The sequence below is a fragment of the Triticum aestivum genome, chromosome 5D (genome assembly GCF_018294505.1).
Source record: "Triticum aestivum cultivar Chinese Spring chromosome 5D, IWGSC CS RefSeq v2.1, whole genome shotgun sequence".
NCBI lineage: Eukaryota > Viridiplantae > Streptophyta > Magnoliopsida > Poales > Poaceae > Triticum > Triticum aestivum.
Window position 1 is genome coordinate 149,675,133 of NC_057808.1, and position 20,601 is coordinate 149,695,733.

Sequence of the window (20,601 nt, forward strand, 5' to 3'; positions counted from 1 at the left end):
CCGCACTGTAGCCGCCCCCTGCCAAGCACGTCCGGCCACCTCGGGCCTCCCCAGCGCGCCCGACGATGCTCCTCGGCGTCCGCAACACGCCACGGCCTGGTCCCCCCTCCTTCCCCCTCCTCTCGCCCCATCTCGCGCCCGCCGACTGAGAGCTCTAATGAGCACGCTCACACGCGTGATGGACTGGCCCTCCCCCGCTCTCCCTCTGCCTTTCCCTTGGCCTAGGCCACGCCTACAAATGCCCTGGACAACACACCGGGTGCCAGTTCGGCCCCTGGCACTGGATTGGCCGAGGCCGTGGACGCCGCCCACGGTGCGCCATGGCCCCGCCTTATACAGCCACCCCAGGTCCCTCTCCCCTCTCGGTTCACTCCCTCATCCCCCCAAAGACCTCCTCGAGCAGCCTGCTCCTCCTCCCGCACCTTCCTTCTCCTCCTACCACCGCACGGCCGCCACTTTGGCTCGCTCAAATTCGAGCAACACCGAGCTCACCTCCCTCCCTTTCCTCCACCCAAAGACTCCCCGTAGTCCGGTGACCCTCCCCACCTCCTCGAACCGTCGCGGGGATGCACGAATGCCGAGGGCCACGGATGGCCGACAACCTCCCCCGCCACCGTCAAAGCTGCGGTCACCTCGGCCCCCTCTGGCGACCGTGACCTGCACCAGCGGATGTGCCACTCTGCGCTGAGCTCGCCCATAGGCGGAGCGCCGCGGGAGACGGCCGGAGGCGCCGGCTATCGCCGGACGAGCCCCGGCGCGCGCTCTGCCTCCCCAGCTCTGCCTCGAGCGGGAGGTAGAGAGGTCGACCGCCCCGCCTGCTGGCAGGGGGGCCGCCCGTCACCCGTAGAGGCGACCAAGCCGGCCCACCAGTCGGATTAAGTGGAAACGGCTTCGGGCAGATCCGTTTGCCCCGCTGGGTAGTGCCCTCCCGCAGTACACCTTCGGCGTTACCTCCTCCCTCGCGCAGCTGAGCCGCTGGGCCGAGCCCAGTAGGCGTTGTTTAGCTGGGCTTCGCCCAGTGCGCTTTATAAGGTTAACTTCTTTTCTTCCTTTTCCATTTCATAAATATTTTAAAATTCCTAAATAATTCAAATGGACTCCAAATTTGATGATTCAATTTTGTATAAGTTCATAAATTCATGGTCTATCACATGGTGCAATTTGCCTATTTTTCCATAAAGATTTTCTTCACAAACATTTATCAAATCTTGTTTTTCCATTTCTGTGATGAAATTTATAAAATCGCAAAGAGCCCATTTTTTAATCCAAATTCCATTACTCAAATTCCTAGATACTTCTAAGTTCATAACTTAGTCTTTGAACATTTTTCCCAATACTTTATGTGCCACATGAAATATTGGTCCATTTCTCCATATATTGCCAACTTTCCAAATTCATAGAAAAATCATTTTAACTCCAAATCCAGTGAAACCAACTCCTAGGTGCTTCTAAAATCATCCTTTGTTAAATGGGTGCCTCTGCTCATTTTTCAAAATAATGTTTCTATACACTTCTTGCAAATCCATTAATCCCTTGATTCAATCAGATTGAAATACTCCAAAATATCCACTGATCTAGCCCAATGAAACCACTCTGGTTATTTTTCCTATAGCCATAGATGTCATAGAAAAGTCAAATTCATATTTTTAGAGCACTTTTATGTTTTGCCTTGTTGTGTGCTTATTGTGTTTGTTTCCGACGTTAGTTGATGAAGTAGACGAATTACTTGGAGAAGGACCAGAAGACTTGAAGACTTTGCTGAGCCAGGCAAGCAGCCCTTTGACCATGTCTATGAAACCCTTTTCATGCATTTCATATAGCACTTTATTATTGTTGCATCGGAATCATGATGAGATGGTAAACACTTTGGTGGGTTGCCTCTGTTACTTCCATGTTGATACTTGCATTTTGCATGACCCTACCTTCCTATGAGGGTTATGCGAGTGGGAGTAGCTAGGACGCTAAGTAGAGCTACGCAAAAAGGGGATGGGTATATGCATGGTGATGGAAGCAAGATAGTTTTCAAAAACATTTCGAAAACCCCATCGGGTGCCACTTATGCCCGAGGGAGATAATGAGTTGGGTAACCACTTGATGACAAAGTGGTGTACCGAGGCAAGTGTGTGTGTTGTTTTCAAAACGGATTGGTTTAAGTTGCGACCGTTATTCCAACCTTACATGAGCAACCACTCTACCCTTATATGGGAAAGGGCATTATTGATTACCTAGGCTGATACTAGCTTGGAGCCCACATTACTAGTGACAGGAGAGTCGTTGTTGTGCTCTCTCGGGACAGGGTCATGCCAGGAAGGGCGGCCATTACTGTTTTCACAGGGCATCGGACACACCGTTGGTACCCCGTGCTTGTGGTATGTGATGAATATGGGAGCAAGGCTCCACAATTTTAAGATGTGAAATGTTGGGCATGGGGGTTACTACCAATCGAGTGGACTCTATGTTAGTGTCGTCTAGGGAAAGATAGTGATCGGGTGCTTACCCCGGGTACTTGAGGTACTGCGGGTCGTGGATGACACGGAAGTTCCTCGGATCTTGTGGGTAAAGTGTGCAACCTCTGCAGAGTGTAAAACTATTCGAATAGCCGTGTCCATGGTCAAGGACAGTTGGGTAATTAACCGCTCTTGGGCTACGTCCACATGTTTATAAACCAGTGTATGTGCTTGGATAAGTGGGGAGAACTACTTGGGTCAAGTCAAAGGACTTGACATGATTGAGTTGGGTTGAAGCCCACTCCCTTTATGTTGATATCTATAACCAGTCCCTATGGTTACTTGAATTCATATGATGCATGATTTACCAGTTATTGAACATGTCATAGAACAATAAAATTAGCTTTCTGCAAAAATTTACCTATGTCATGCATTGCTCTATCTTGAGCCAAAACATGGGTTGCTTGCGAGTACATGCAAAGTACTCATTGGCTTGCCACTGGTTATTTAATTGGCCAGGCATGGAAGAACAGGAGTTCGAAGAAGAGTTCTTTGGAGACGAACATGCGAACTAGAACGTTTCCCAATCAGAATGACTGTAGGGTTAAGGCAGATGGCATGGGTTCTACTTATCGACGAAGATTTCCGCTGCTTAAGTTTATTTGGTATTCAGCCCTTGTGGCTTTATCTATGTAAGACTTGACCATGATGGTCATAATTTGTGGAAGACAGTATGTATGGATGTAAGACTCCTGTTATTCAGCTTCTGTGTGTTCAGTGAGCATTGATCTCTGGGATCACTGTACACGTGCATTCGATGATCACGACTTATGAGTCAGGGTCCCCACAGATTCAAACCTCTTTGCCGTCCGCTGGCGGATAGCATAGCTGGACACGTGGCAGCTTCTCAGTGCTGGCTGACCTGAGCTCTTTGCCGTCTGTCAGCGGACGGCAAAGAGCGCCATTAACCCCCTAACGGCTCTCACCCCACCCCACTGTCGTCCGTTATCTTTGTCGTCTACTGGCCTCGGATGGCGGATGGCACAATCCTTTGCCGTCCGTTTCTAAGAAGCGGACGCCAAAGAAGGGCATTGCTGGAACGTGTTCAGATGGACCGTTTGACGTCCGCTGGCTGACGGCAAAGGTGTTTGCCATCCGGGATGTATGCCTTTGCCATCTGCCATGTCAGATGGCAAAGAAGCTGTTTCCAGTAGTGGAGGGAGGAACCCACACCATGGGCGCAAGTCCTGAGGTGGTGCCGCTAGAAACACCGCTTTCATGAGGCCCTTGGTGGAGCAGCTGCTTCTTCTTCTTGGGATGGCCTCAGGAGGGTACAGGGCTCCTTCATTGTCTAGATCTTCGGCTGCTGCCGCCAGGTAAGCGCGCTCAAGAGAGCACACCGTGTCCTTTTCCTCACAGGCGACCGTGACGATGCCACTGCTCTTGACATCTTGAGGACGTTGTAGCCGTGATGGGTCACCGCCATAAACTTGGCTAGGGCTGGATACCCAAGGATGGCATTGTATGGAAGGCGGATGTGGGCGACGTCGAATTCAATGAGCATGGTGCGGTAGTTGTCGCGCTGGACGAAGGTGACAGGGAATCGGACCTGCCCTATCGGGGTGGTGGAGCCGTCGGTCACTCCTGAGAAGGGCTTGGTAGGCTGTAGCTGATCGTATGGAACTTGGAGGCGGTCGAACGTCTCAATGAAAAGGGCATTGAGTCATGCACCACTGTCGATGAGGGTCTTGGTGACATGGACATTGCTGATGACGGGCGAGCAGAGCATCGGGAGGGCGCCAGCCGTCGCTACGCACTTGAACTGGTCGCAGGAGCTGAAGGTGATGGCGCACTTGGACCACTTGAGCGGGCGCGTGGCCTCGTTCCTGGGGAGGGCTGCATTCACCTCACGAGCAAACTACTTGAAGATAAGCTGAGAGGCTGGGGCCCGAGCGCCACCCAAGATGCAAGCAATGGCGCGAGGCTCCTGGAAGCCCCCAGCCACCTCATCCTGATGATAGTTGTCGTTCCTTCTTGGTGGTGGTGGCAGCGGAGGGAGACCAGCGTTGCCCTTAGGGCGGTCCTCACGAGGCTGGTCTCTCTAGGTGCCCTCGCAAGGCTGGTCCTGCCAGCGGTCCTCACGAGGCCGGTCGCGCCACTCCTGGAGGGGGCCGCGGTCGTCCCAGTGTCCTCCACTTCATCCTCCTCCTCGGCCGTAGCCCCGGTCGTTGCGGTCGGGGCGTGTCACAGCCTGATTTTTGGCCCTTTCTTTTTCTTTTGTTTTTCTGAGATTTTTGCTTGAGTTTTTTTGTGGCTTTGTGGTGTGGAAACGGAAGAAGATGACCTCTTCTTTGCTTCCAGAGTGGCTTGTCGACCTCAAATCCTTCCCTAGACCATTCCATTTTCATCCTAGCCCAAATCCCAATATACTTTTTATTGGGAATATTCCTTTTCTATTAAAGGAATGACCCTAATTGCCTTAGGTTGTGAAGCAACCTATATTTCTGTCACTCCTAAAATTCCCAAATAATTCTCATAAATTGTTTGGGTCATATCTTCCTCAAATGTGGCAAAATATTTCATTTGCCATGTTTATCATCATGCTCAAATAATTCTTTTCCTGTTCTGTCTTGAATGGCAGATTGTGAAGCAAGTGCCATTTATCTTTGCCCAATTGACTCCAAACTTCCTAGACATCTTTTCATGTCCAAATAATTGCCTCATGAAAAATTTCAACTTAATTTTCCTACTAAATATTCCCAAGCAATTTTTCAAAGTTCCTATCTAACGGAATTGGTTGTGAAGGAAGTACTAGCTAGGTTAATCCAATTGAGTTGAATTTTTGCATGGTCTTTCATATAACCAAATAAAAGCTCTACACAAGATTTGAGCTCATGCTCTGCATCCCTGTGAGCCCAGCTCCATATCTTTGGTTCTGTCCAAATTTTCAGTTAGTGAAGCAAGTATATTTTATCTTGCTCCATTATGGCTGTAAATTTTCCTAGGCCTTCTCTTATTCATATAACCTATCTCCACCCAATTTTGGCATATTTCATCTAGCCAATTTTCCTCTAGAATTTTTGCAAGTTTCTGGTGAGTGGAAATGTTTGTGAAGGAAGTAACATTTTGGTTTATCTAATTGGTATGAAACCTTTTGCAGCATCATCATATGGCCAAATAACCCTGCCTTGCCAAATCTCAGCTCAAGTGGCTTGTCCATTTGAGTGCACCATCATGATCTTGATTCTGGACCAAATATGCAGTTGTGAAGCAACTATGATTTATCTTGGTCCAATTATCCTCAAACTTTCCAGGATCGTAGTCTTTCCCTATCTAAACACGCCAGACATCACCATTTGACCCAATCTAGTTCCTGTGGATCACCAGTGCTCATCCAAAACTGATACAACAAACTTCAACGATGCCACACTCTTCTCCTTGGCACTTCTGCGTGATCCATCACCTCCCTTAGCCTCTACTACGCAGGGACTTGTCGCTAGACACCTCACGACAGCCCCTGGCATCTTCTCCTTGCCAGCCTGCGTGGTGACCACCGTTTTCGCATGGCGTTTCTCACGCTCTAGCACCTCTGTCTTCTTCTCCCTCGCTCCGCGCTTGTCCCCTCGTCGCCTAGCTATGTCCAGAGCCTTCCCCGAGCAGTCGCCGTCCCTCTGGAGCCCTTGCCCCCTCCGTCTTCTTCCCAGGTGAGACGTCCCCGTCGCCGAACAGTGAGCGTCCACGGGCGCACAGTGCCGACAAGGCTTTAATGGCGCCCTGGCTGCTTCTTCCCCATGCCCCTCGACCTTATCTACCCCGTGAGCTTCTCCCTGTTGCTCCTCGTCGCCGTCCGTCGAGCTCACTGGCGTGCACATGCGTACACGGACGTGCCCGAGCCGCGGACATGCGTCCATGGCCACGGCCTCGAAGCCGCGGCTATTTAAGCCCCTCCCCTCGCCTCCCGATCTCACCAAGCTCCTCCCCGCCCTCCTCTGGTCCCGCCTAGCCACTAGCCCGAGATCGAGGAGCTCCCGTTACCCTCCTTTGCCGCCATGGCCGCCGCATGGCCTCGGCTAAATCCGCCCGAACCAAGCCCTCCCCCTCTCTTCTACCACCACCAGTAGCCTCCCCACGTTCCCTGGAGTCGCCCCAACACCCCTCCTCTTCCTCTGGTGGCCGTTTGCCATGACCTCGAATTTGGCCGAAGACCTCCTCTGCCGCGGACCACGTTCGTCTCCTCCTCGAGCTCCTCGGTGTCCGTATTGTGCGGGGATGGGTGTGTCTCATTCTCCAGGTCACTCCGGTGGTCGGGGCATCGCCGGAGATGGCCAGAGCAGCCCAGGCAAGCACCGGCGTCGGTGACCTCTCTCTAGGCTGCGTGCGACATCGGGGAAAGAAGGAGGAGGAGCGGGAGGAGGGAGTTGACCAGCAGAGTGGACCCCGCGTGTCAGCTGCTGAAGCCCCGGCCCCGCCCCCTGCTGAAGTGGATAAGTGGACACGGCTTTTGCTCGTGTTCGCTTTGATCCAACGAAAGTGCATTTTCCTCTTCTTCGGTCCTAAATACGTTTTCCTCTCTGGAAAACGTATTCTTAGAAAAGGCATGTTCGGTTTAAACTACCAGGGACCCGTTTGTAGAAGTATTTTTACAAACTAGTCCCTGAGCTTTAAACGTCCGTAACTTTTTGCTCGTAACTCCGATTTAGGTGATTCCAAAGCCCACTTCTTCGTCTTGTCGAGCCCAAACTTTCGGTTCCATTTTCACTATGTTTCAACATTATGAAAATGACCATTTTGTCCTTGCCCATAATCAGCCCCTCCGAGAGAGTACCCTTTCCGGTGATTCCTTCTGTGATCTTTCCGCACTTCTCCCCGGAGCCTTCTTCATACCCAGGCAAGCCACAACCACCATTTGCATGATAGCCATCCAGAAGCATTGGTTTTCAACTTGAATCTTTAATAACTGCCTGTTCATTTTGCTACTGCTGTCGGTATTTCGGTTATGCTTATGGATCGGTGTTTACTATCATGCTATGTTTTCTTGAACTCTGTTATCATGTTCTTCATGCTTGTATTACTTTAATATTGGCAATGTTTGGTAGTAGTACATGTTGGTGATGGTCTTCGGTGCATGACTATCGTCTGTTCCGAGTACCGCCGTTATGCATGTTTCTTCGGATCCAGTTGATTAAATACTTGCATGGTAGTTTTATCGTTATGTTATTGCATGGTATTTATTGTTGATGCTAGTGGTCATGTTATGCTATGAGTAGTGTTTTTCTAGTTGTGATATTCATGCTCGTCAGTATGCCATGCTCATCTGGATAAATGATTAAATGTTGTTGTTATGCTCGTTGATTATGATGCACCCCCATGCTTATGTTTGATATCATGTTCATGCATTGTAGTTGCATCCTGTTATTTTATCATGGCTCAGCATATTGCATTCAAGTTTAACTTGATTAAATTGAACTTGAACAACTGTTGGCTGAGTCATGGTGCCACCATATCCATCTGACCAGTGCAAACACGCTTACCCTATGGGGGGTCGTAAGTGGGTCTATTGTCATGCCTCTCATCGGTGCCTCCCGCGAGGGAAGGTTACGCGCGGGAGCTACCCTGATCAGGTAGGACGGCATAAGCCTTGTGTTCCCGTTGTTGAGTATAGATCCTTGTCCCTGTTTGGGACCGTTTTGCCACGACGGTGGCTGTTGGTGCCTTTGGTAGGCACGGGGCCACTCAGGACTTAGCCCAAAGGGGAGTTGGTCGGAGTGGCCGGGAGAGTGTCATGGCAATAGGATGGTTTTGTCGGAACGCTTTGTTCCACACGAATGGGAGTGCGAGGCCAGGTTTCCGTGGTGTGGGTCTAGTGTGCTAACCTCTGCAGAGTGTGTGTGTTAAATCTATCGATAGCCGCGCCCGCGGATAAGGGCCCAGTTCGTAGTTGGTCACACTATGGGTCAACAGTAATAATAACAATTTGCTTAATAACAACCCCGGTTCGATGATGAAAGAAGTTGGTTCATATTTATATTGATGAGGATCACTGTGGTATCGTGAATACTGACTTGTTGGATATTTGTTGTGTTATGCGAGAGTCAAGGGTAAAAGTCAAGCTCCTTGTTGTCATAAATGATTACTACGGTATTGTTAATACCAAGCTTGATTGGATCATGAGATGGTCGTGTGATGTCCGTGATGGTAAGTGACGCATGTGATGGTTACGAGATAACCCGGGCAGAGTAAGTTGGTGCATGATAGTTTCATCATGTTTCATGCTAGTCTCAACATGTTCATGTGTTTATGCCATGCTCGTATTGTTCTAGCTGTATCATCTTGTTAATGCTATGATTGATCTGATAGTATCATGTTAAACCTGGTTAACCTATAATTGCCATGCTATTGTTTGTCTTGATTGCTTTGGTTGCTGTGAGCTTGCAAGTACGTTCCATGTACTGACCTGGCGTGTCATGCCAGTTTGCAGGTCATGCCAGATATGATTGCTTGTTTTCCGTGGATCCCTTGTTTGCGCGCTAGGATAAGTGTTCCAGCCAGAGTCGCTGCGGAATGGAGTTCATCACCATCGTCGTTGTTCCGCTGCCAGTAGTCATTCCGACGCGTCGAGTTGTTCTACTGTTTACATAGAACAACCGTGGCAGGTGTAGTGTCGCCGTGCCGATGTAATCCCCTTGTACCTAATATAGCTTGCCATAAAGACCTGGTTTGTTCTATGCTAAGCAGTGCCGTATTCCAGGAGACTTCTCCTCGATCTCTGGGCTAGAATACGGGGCGTTCTGGTGTCTCTGAGCCGGTGTGCCACAGGGTGTCGACCGAAGCGCCCATCACGGATGGCCCTGAGCTCCTGACAGTCATTGGTGTTGTGGCTATGAATGTTGTGGAAAGCGCATAACGGACGGCCGGCGTTGGATGACTCGGGGTCGTCGCGGCCGCGCTTCATCTCTGGCTCCGCCGCGAGCACGTCAGCCCCCTTGCGCATCTATCGGGACCCTGATTCTAAGTCACACCGATCTAGCATGTAACACCTCATATCACTTTGTGGCCTCACGCACGGTATTCCCACGGGTGTCGCCTTACCATGGCCTGGGACCGTTTGCGCCTTTTGGCTCACGTATATGACAGTGTCGCTAGCATCCATATGACAGAGAACCCGGGCCGACATGAATAGTCGTGAACCCAAAGTGGCACTAACTTACGGGGACAGGCATACATGAAACAACATCAAGCATGTCGGTCAGCAGCGTGTGAATCCGGGCTGTAGCAGCTGGGCTAACAGGACTCCAGGAACCCGGGCTGTAGCAGGCTAGCAGGACTCCGGATGTAACCGCGTGACATTTCACCGAAGGGACAAACACCGGAATGAAGTGAATCACATGCCGGCCAGTCTAAGTGTTCCGGAGCAGTAGTGCTGGGCTAGCAGGACTCTGGTAAACCGGGCTCTAGAGGACTACCATGGCTCGGTGGAAGCACTAGACTACATTTCCCCATAAGAGAGGCTACCAAGGATAGACAACTAGGTTGTCGGATCCCACACATAGCAATACACGTTACACGTACGCATAACATGCAAGTATGTGCTGTACAACATGGCATCACAACATAACGCAAACTCATATAGATAAAGGCCCAGAAGAGCCACATAGCATTAAATACAAACAGGGGTCACATGACCCATCATTCAGAGCATACAAGGAACGGAAGCATTATATGTCTGAGTACAGACAACTACAAAAGAAAAAGGCTGAGAAGCCTGACTATCTACAAGACCCTCCCCAGGGTACAAGATCGTAGCTGAGGTAACAAGCTACTCGTCGAAGTCCAAGCGGAACTACTAGTGAGAGAGATGTCTCATCTGCAAAACATAAATTAAGCAACGAGAGTACAAGGTTACTCAGCAAGACTTACATCAGATCCTATCATACATGCATTAGTATCAAGGAGGCAATGTGGGGTTCAGTTGCAGCAAGCCAGCTTTGAGTCAGTGGCTATCCTGTTCTACGATTACAAGTAACTTCTTTGAGGTGGGAAAGCGCACACGAGTCCACTAATCACCACATCAACACACTACTATGGATTCATTCCCGTCTCACTACGAGAAGCCATCCATAGCACTCACACTTATCTTGAGCATTTTAGAGTATCCAATTCAAGTTGTCTATGTACAACGTAAGCATCCAAGAAGTCCATAACCGAGGACACAGCTATTCGAATAGATCGTGTTAACCCTGCAGGGGTGTACTTCTTCACACACACTCTCACCACTTATCACCATGTACACGTCGTGTATCTCAGCAACCTACAAGCAGAAGCCTGGCAAGGGTGTCGGCCATGACCTGACTAACCACGCAAGACTCTAGTCCAGGTTTATCACCTATTCGGGTTCCATCCGCAAGGAGATCCGGCCGGGGTTTCGCTCACGGCCCCAAACGATGTGTACAGGGTTCCCGAGCCCACCATCTGGGTGCCACTCGGTACACCGGCCACGGTGCCTAGTCGGTCCCTGTCACGACCGGATTTTCGGGATATTAATTTCCCAGAAAGCGGCCTTTGTGCTCACCAGCCCCAGGATTACTGTTAGCTGATGAGGCACCAACTTGATACAAGAATTCCAAGCAAAGTACAGAATATGTAGTACAAGACCATTGTGGCCTAGGAGTACAACACTTGGTTTCTAGTGGTTGATGGCGGAAGCGGTTTGTGGTACATCTGCGTCTATGGGACTCCATTTCCCACAAGAACAGCTGACCAGGATAACTCCTATCTTCGCGAGGCTGCTATCATCAATGCGTAGGTTCCGGGGCTGTCATCGCGATGCTTATCTCCATGCGCAAAATCTGGCCAAGACAATAGCCAGGGACAAGCCAGTGAGTACGTTTGAATGTACTCGCAAACATTAAGAACACGGGTATAATATAATAAGAGACAATCATGCTCCAAAATATTTATGATCATAACATCAGTCACGAAATAAACAAAATTTTCATGATGCACGCATGCAGGTAGATTCGTGTAAAATGCATTACGCGAGTAGAAATAGGATGCACCGATCGAGTGTCTGAGGCGACGCCTCGAAAGGATAATAAGATAAATCACGCCTCAGTCGGGCGTCTGAGCGACACCACATAAAGGGCTTATGAATAATAAATAAATGACAACATGCCGCAGTCAGGCGTCTGAGCGACGCCACATAAAGGGCTTATAAAGGATAAATAAATAACAAGCATGCCGTAGTCGGGCGTCTGGGCGACGACACATAAAGGGCTTATAAAGGATAAATAAATAACAAGCGTGCCGCAGTCGGGCGTCTGAGCGACGCCACATAAAGGGCTTATAAATAATAATCGCAGTGAGTATCCAGGAGGTAGAACCGTCCCAGGGATACTCAATAATTCAAAAAAAGTAACTGGTTAGTCCACAGTAATAATAAACATAAACCTCATATGTCATAGGTCATAATCAATATTCTAGTATAGCCGTTTCTCCATCCGAAGACCGTCACTATGTTCTAGTTTAACCGTTTCTCCATCCGAACACCGTTACTATGATCAAGTTTATCCGTTTCTCCATCCGCATACCGTCACTAGACCCATCTCAGACTGAAGTCCTTACCCATGAACATGGCTATCCAAAAAGATATGACCTCTGCAGAGGGTGTACTCTTTACCCACGAGTAACGGATTTATTTAGTCCATCGGGACTAATTCCGCCTACGGCCTTTTAATTGAAAACACGCCTGACCTGCACACACCAGCTTAACTTACCGGTGTCTGGAATCACCCACGACACCTGTCAAGCAAAACTCTAAGTGGGGAGGCTACAACCTCGACGTAGCATGGGATCAAATTTATATCGCGCGCTCTAAGGGGTGCCCCCCTCTCGGTCCCAACCGGAAACACCCATGCCCCCGGACCAGGTGGCATGCCTACCGGATGCATCCGGTATCTTCCACCATGGCCTCTCTGTACGGTGTGTGCTTTGGTAAGGGGTTGACAACTTACTGAACCATACCCTACCTGCGGCAGGGACAAGTGGTAGTACAAAACAAGGAGGGGAAGTTACTGAACAAGACTCGACCTACGGCCGACTCAGGGGGTCCAAGTATTCTCCGAATGATTAGCATAATCAGAATGTTTCCATTAACAGACAGAATCACCGCCCATCAAACCTCATCATGCCATACCGGACACACTCGTCCCAACGAGGAACTAGGGACAACCTCGTGTCTACCCAAGACCACGACATTCCCGGCTTCCTTCCGGTATGCACGAGAAGCTCACGAGGATGATCACTAACTCCAGCATATCCATTACTAACAGCAAAGCATCTCCAATATGCACTCATGCGTGTGACTTTATCGTTACATAAAAATAACGTATACTCACAAGTCAAAGTGGTGTTGTAACTGTATCAAAACACCACAAAAAATATTATGCCAGAGTTCAGAATGCTTGCCTTCAAGAGTATGCAAGGGGGTGCACTTTTTGAAAGTTTTCTACTCTCTCCATTTCCTATTTTGTAAAAAAATATTCAAATAACAAATATTTCAAACACAGTACAAAAAATTGTCCCAAATATTTTTGAAATAAATCTTAAAATAAACTAGGTGAAATTTGAGAGAGGTAGGAAAAAGAATCAACTCATTTGGAGTTTTATTTTAAAAGATATAGCCAGTCAAAGTTCTGTTTTAAATAAAACCAGAAAAGAAAACGTTTCGATACAGAATACGCTTTCGAAGCAGAGGAAACGTACTCAGGCGTTTTACGTGACCACTTAAGCCAGCGTGGGTGGCGCGGGGGTCACTGAAAGTGGGTCCAGAGGGCCCACTGGTCAGGTTTGACCATTCCCCACTCTCCCTCCTCTTCCTCTGCCCGAACGGGGCGGGGCTCCGGCGATCGCCGTCGACGAACGGCGGCTCCTCGAGGGCACCTGAGGGCAGGGATGGACCCGCCAGACCGGGGCGGTCCTCCCGGTGGTCGTTGGGTCGACGGTGGTGGAAGGAGTCGCCGGCGGCGAGCTCCGCGGCGGAGGGGGCTACGGGAGTGAAGTGGGTTTTGCGCTCCGATGGTTTCCGATCGACGCTGAGGCGCTGGGCAGCTCCGCAAGAGCAAGGGGAAGTGAGTGGTTGCGCTGGATGGGCGAGGGAGTGCCTGGTTGTGATGAATGGCACTGGAAGGCAGCGGCGGCCGAACCGGCAGGAGTTGGGGGAGATGGCCTCTTCCGGTCAATCCACTTCTTGGGGAGCTCTAGGGGGAAGGCTTGTGGTCGCCTGAGCGCTTGAACGAGTTTGGGGATCCCTTAAATAGGCGCTCGAGGTTGGTCCTGCGGAGGCCGTGGATAAGAACGCCGGCGACCGCGGTGCTGTAGCTGCAGGGCGACGTGGCGGCGACGAGCGCGTGCGACGGGCTCCAGGATAAGCTCGAGCTGTTCACAGGGGCAGCTGGCGCGCGCGGGTGGCTTGGGCGGCGCCGACCATGGCAGGAACTCACTGCCGATGCCTGCGTGCCGCCAAAGGCCCTGACGGCAGCGCTGCAGGGCGCCAGGGGCGGCTTGGCTGGTACTGGCGAGTGGGCGAGGCTAGTGCGCGGCTCTGCAGGCGAGCAAGGGCCAGGGGCGGGGCGCGGCCAGGGCGGCAGTGCGACGCGGCGGCTCGGTGCACGCGTGTGCAAAACGTGCGCTCTGGGCGCGCCCAGAGCACGCATGGGACGTGCTCGACGAAATGCCAGGGCAGCCTAGAGTGCGAGAGGGAGGTTGGCAATTAACAAGACTAGGTTAGGAGTAGCTAGGATCTTAGTGGACAAGGTTGCTGGGTCAGAGGATCAAGTACACAGTGCAAACAACAACTCATGTCAAAACAGACTGTGCACACCAAGTGTTCGACAGAATGCTAAGTGCAATCTGGCAACTCTTGGAGTGGCCACAATCTCCAGATCAGGGTCTCCCTGGATGTAGGTGATGATGGCAAGATCATATGGGGAAAACCAGAAACTTGCTAGTGCAAGTTTTGCAAAACTTCAGTTTTGGACAGAAAGAAAAGGGTCTCATTGCATGCACTGAAAATCCTCCAATGGGTCCACTCTCCTGGACTTAAGGGTTTTGCAGGGAGGGCTACAAGCAGGAAAAAGTTCATGGGCACTAGAGCAAAATAAAATAGGGTTGCAGTACAAATCACCAAACTGGACCAGGATGAAAAAGAGGTTGATTCACTCAAATTTTTCAAAGAACATTACTGGGTTCTTGCATGAAGTTGAATTATATGCATCTACTGACATCTCCAAACACTTGGAAGAATTTTTAAAGAAAAATTTAAATAGGTTGCAGTGCAAAAATGCCTACTGGACCAGATTTGAAAAGTTGGTGTAGAGCTCGAAATCTCCAAAGACCAAAAGATATTTTTGCATAAAAGTGATGTGGAAACATCACATGACATCCCCAAATTTTGGTGGAAATTTTAAATGTATTTGCCAAATGGTTGCAGTGCAACAGAGACTCCAATTTCATGAAAAATCATTTTAAAAGAATAAAGCTCAGGGAAAGGCAAATCTTGCAATTAAATCCACTGAATAAGAATTATTTCTTAGAAAGATTATATAAGTCCAATAATACCTTTGGAAAGTTTTCACTTGCGGTAAAAACCCATAATATCAAAAGGGTAAATCTAGACAAATGGAAAAGCTTTATTTCCTGGCAAAATTTTAATTAATAAAACAAGGTCAAAATTTTGGGGTGTGACAGTCCCAAGTCCACCCTGCCGGGTGCCACTCGGTAGAAAAATAGCACTACCTACAAACACTAGAAACTAGTTGCAACTCCTGGACAGAGATCAAGTTGGTTAATAAGTCGAGAGGGGTCGAGTTACCAGAACCCAATGTGTGGTAGTAGCTAGTCATTGGACAACATACACAGAACTCAGTGCTTAAGGACGGTTCCAGTGAGACAACCCACCATGTACTCCTACATGGCCTCTCACCGCTACCTTTACCAAATCGTGTTCACACGCCTAACTCTCGTCACCAGAACATATAACACTCCAATTCATTCCCAATAAAGCAGACCTGACACAACTCTAAGCAATAGCAGGCATGGCATGGTAGGAACACAACATGGCTTAATCAACTCCTATACATGCTAGTGGGTTTCAACTATTTACTGTGGCAATGACAGGTCATGCAGAGGAATGGGTTAGACTACCGCAGCATAAAGTAGCAGTTGAATCGTTCTTGTCCTAATGCAATAGAAGAGAGCAGGAGCGAGAGAGTGGGATTGTATCGGAATGAACAAGGGGGTTTGCTTGCCTGGTAGATCAACAGGGGGCACTGCTCCTCAGACAGGTACTCTGGAACACTCTCCGGAGCAGGACCTATCGAGAAGGAACGGTGTCGACAATCAATACACAAGCATATGCAGCAATATGATGCATGAACATGGCATGAAGATGTGATGTTGTTTGAGCTAATGCAACTAGCATTCATTTGGTTGAAGTCCATTTGAACCAAAGATTCAAATGCAACTCCAAGATAAGCTCTTATAAATGCCATTTATGTGTTTTCACTTATACAGCAGGTATAAGTTGGTACGTCATGCATGAAACTAGTACATATGGATAGATTGAATTTTTCTGATAATTTTTCGTATATAAATTATTTCAATCTGAGCTACGGTTGAATTTCTATGAATTTTTGAAGTTTAGAACATTTTCTGGAATTTCCTAATTAAATTAAAATCCAAAAACTGATTAATTACGTCAGCACTGCGTCATGCCTGTGTCAGTAGGTCAACGGCACTGACCAGGTCAAACCTGACATGTGGGGTCCACACGTCAGTGTCACAGGTTAAACAGGGGGTTTAACTTATCCTAAATACAGGGTTAGTTGCGCTGGGGCCCACTGGTCAGTGTCAGGGGCTAGGTTAGGTGGTGATTAGCACGAAGCTAATCACCTGACCGACGGGCCCACTGTCAGTCCGACGAGGTCATCGTCGGCGGCCATGGGGCTCGGCGGAGTCCGGGCCACAGGCCGTGGGGACGGCGGCTGAGAGCACCGGGACGAAGCCCATGCTCGTCCGCATCTAGAGGGGCAGGTGCGAGTGGGCGGCGTGGCCGGAGCTCGCCGGAGCGGAGCTCGGGCGGCGGCTGGAGCTCGGCTCGAGCGGCAGGACAGGCTAGAGGCGTAGAAGGGCAGGGGAGAGGGGGGTTCCACGGCAAGGTTCACAGAGGATCCAGAGGCGTCGTCGGCGAGCTCGGTGGAGGCTTGGCGCAGCCGGAACAACGACGGCGATCTCGTCGGCCGAAACTTGAAGACGACGGCAATGGCGACTCTCCAGGGCTTCCCGCACCACGTGGCTCGACGGAGAGATAGCAGTCGACGGCGCAGAGCTCGTGGACTCGACAGAGGGGCGAGGGGACGGCGGGGAGCGCGTTGGCGGTGAGCTGCGGCGACGGCAGCGCTTCGGCGCGGTGAGAGAAAGAGCGAGGGGGAGGGAGCAGAGGAGGGGATCCACTCGGGGGGGAGTGAGAGGGAACGGGGGGTGCGTGGCGCTCGCAGCGGCCTCCAGCAGCAGCGGCAAGCAGGAGCTGGCCGAGCGCGTGCATGCGCGCCGTGGCCACACGCCCTCCTGCCAATGGACAGGAGGTTAGGGGTGACTGGCGCCTGGGCCTCGTGGGCTGGCAGTCCAGTGGGCCGGCCAGCTAAGCCCAGGTAAGTTTTCTTTCTATTTTGTTTTCTGTTTTCTATTTTTCTGACATTTGTTCTGATTTAGTAAAATACTAAATCATTTTATTTTCTTCAGACAATTTTTGCAGGGACCTAAGGGATTATTCCAAAGCCCCTCTCCAAAATTCAGAATTTTTGGACATACATAAAATATATAACATATATATCCAATGCAAATAAATATTGGATTAATTCCAAATGGCAAAAATAAATATTTGTGAGCTCCTAAAAATATTGGTTTGATTTTTACCTCTGATCAATATTTTCAGAGAGCAACATGAACATTTTCTTGGACCCTTTTGGAGCACTTTTTATCTGGGTCACTTCCAGAAATGATTTCTAAGGGTTTCACAAATCCCCATTTCAAATTTAAAAGAAATTTAAACATGATGCAAACATGAAGGCTAGCCTAGGTCATACCAAAACTAGGGATGTGACAACTCGCCCCCACTTGAAAGAATCTCGTCCCGAGATTCAGGGGTCGATGGAAAGAAGGTGGGGTACTCCAGTCGAAGACGATCTTCTCGCTCCCAAGTAGCTTCTCTCTCGGAATGATGAGACCACTGAACCTTGAGAAACTTGATGTTCTGACGTCTGGTAACACGCTCCGCTTGATCAAGAATGCGAACCGGATACTCTCGATAAGTGAGGTTAGCGTGGAGATCAAGCGTTTCGTGGTCCACTCCACGGATGCGATCTGAGAAGCAATGCCTGAGGTTAGAGACGTGGAAGACATCATGGACTCGAGAAAGATGTGGGGGTAGTTTCAACTGGTAGGCAACCTCTCCTCGTTTAGCGAGAATGAGAAAGGGACCAATATGATGACGAGCCAACATGCCCTTGATACCGAATCAATGGGTACCCTCCAAGGGAGTAACCTGAAGGTAAGCCTTGTCGCCAACTTCATAAGCCACTTCCTTATGACGACGGTCATACTGGCTCTTTTGACGAGACTGGGCTGTTTTCAAATTCTCACGACTGATGCGAACTTGCTCTTCTGCCTCCTGGATCATGTCCGGTATGAAGAATTGTCTTTCACCGGTTTCTGACCAGTTCAAAGGTGTTCAACATCTTCGTCCATACGGAATCTCAAAAGGAGCTTTCTTGAGACTGGATTGATAGCTATTGTTATAAGCAAACTCGCCGAAAGGTAGGCATTTCTCCCAATCCATACCGAATGAGATAACGCAAGCTCTAAGCATGTCTTCGAGCATTTGGTTGACCCGTTCCACCTGACCACTCGACTGAGGGTGGAAAGCGGTACTGAAGGAAAGATGGGTTCCCATGGCAGTCTGGAAACTCTCCCAGAAATGAGAAGTGAAAAGACTACCACGGTCTGAATTGATCTCTAGTGGAACACCATGAAGTGATACTATTCGAGAAATATATAAGTCGGCGAGCTGACTAGCAGTGATACTCTCCCGAATAGGTAGGAATTGAACCACTTTTGAAAGACGATCAATGACTACGAAGATAGCGTTATTCCGTTTCTTGGTCCTACGAAAGCCGGTGATGAAGTCCATACCAACTTTATCCCATTTCCACTCGGGAATGGCTAAAGGCTGAAGGGTGCCAGCATGCCTTTGATGATCTGCCTTAACACGATGACAAACTTCACAGTTAGCAATGAACTCAGCAATTTCTCTCTTCATCCTAGTCCACGAGAACCTCTTGTGTAGGTCCTGATACATCTTAGTACTACCGGGATGAATCGTGAGAAGGGATTCATGCGCCTCCTTAAGGATCAGTTGCCGAAGATGTTGCTTCTTGGGAACCATCAGACGGTTCTTGAAGAGAACAACACCTCGATCATCTATAGAGAAACTACCAGCAATACCCTTGGCAATGTTTCTCTTGATCCGGGTAATCCCCGTATCATGCTTCTGGGCTTCTATGATATGATCCACAAGAGTAGGCTTCGCCACCAAGGTAGAAAGGAATCCTCGAGGAGCAATGTGAAGGTTAAGCTTACAGAATTCCTCATGGAGAAGTGGTTGGCCCTGCTGCAACATAAGATTGTTGCAATAGGACTTACGACTTAGTGCATCAGCCATGACATTGCCCTTGCCTGGGGTGTAGGTAATACCTAAGTCATAATCTGAGATCAACTCCAACTAATGTCTTTGCCTAAGGTTCAAATCTGGTTGGGTGAAGATATACTTGAGACTCTGCTGATCAGTGTAAATCTCACAACGTTTACCAAGAAGGTAATGTCGCCATGTCTTAAGTGCATAGACTACGGCTGCAAGCTCTAGATCATGTGTAGGATAATTCTCCTCATGTGGATGCAACTGTCGAGATGCATAGGCAATCACATGACGATCCTGCATAAGAATGCAACCTAGTCCCTGTCGTGAGGCGTCGCAGTAGATAACAAAGTCCTTAGTGAAATCCGGTGGCACCAGTATGGGAGCAGAAGTCAGGCGTCTTTTCAGTTCCTGAAAACTATACTCACACTGTGGGGACCACTCTAACTTTTTATCTTTCTTGAGAAGTTCCGTGAGAGGTTTGGCCAGTTTGGAAAAGTTCACAACAAAGCGGCGACAATAACTAGCTAGACTAAGGAAACTCCTAACTTTCTTAACCATTTCAGGTGGTGTCCAATCAAGAACGGCCTGAACTCTCTCGGGATTGACAGCAATGCCCTTACCAGAGATCACGTGGCCCAGATAGGTCACTTCTGGCAACCAAAATTCGCACTTCGAGAACTTGGCATAAAGGCGGTGCTCTCTAAGTTTTTCTAGCACAAGTCTAAGATGTTCGGCATGCTCTTCCTCGTTCTTCAAGTAAATAAGTATATCATCGCGGTAAACCACGACGAACTTGTCTAAGTACTCCATGAAGATCGAGTTCATCAAGTGGGAGAATGTAGCTGGAGCATTGGTTAGACCAAAGGACATGACGATGTACTCGTACTGGCCATAACGAGTGACAAAAGCCGTCTTAGCAATGTCCCCGTTTCTGATCTTGATTTGGTGGTAGCCTAACCTCAAATCCATCTTGGAAAAGACTGAGGATCCAGCGAGTTGATCATACAGGTCGTTGATCCTCGGGAGCGGATACTTGTTCTTTATCGTGACCAAATTAACGGGACGATAATCTACAACCATCCCGTCCGTACCATCCTTCTTCTTGACAAAGAGGACGGGGCAAGCCCAGGGAGAAGAACTAGGACGTATGAAACCCTTTTGCAAGGACTCATCAAGTTGTTTCTTAAGGTTAGCTAGTTCTAAGGGTGCCATCTTGTAAGGTCTCCTAGAGATTGGGGCGGTTCCTGGGATAAGATCTATGACAAACTCTACATCTCTGTCAGGTGGAATGCCTGGCAGTTCCTCTGGAAAGACATCCGGAAAGTCACGAACTACCGGGATATCTTCAAGGTCTGGAAGAGGGCTGGCACTAAGAGAATAGAGTTGGCGCTTTGCAACTCTGGT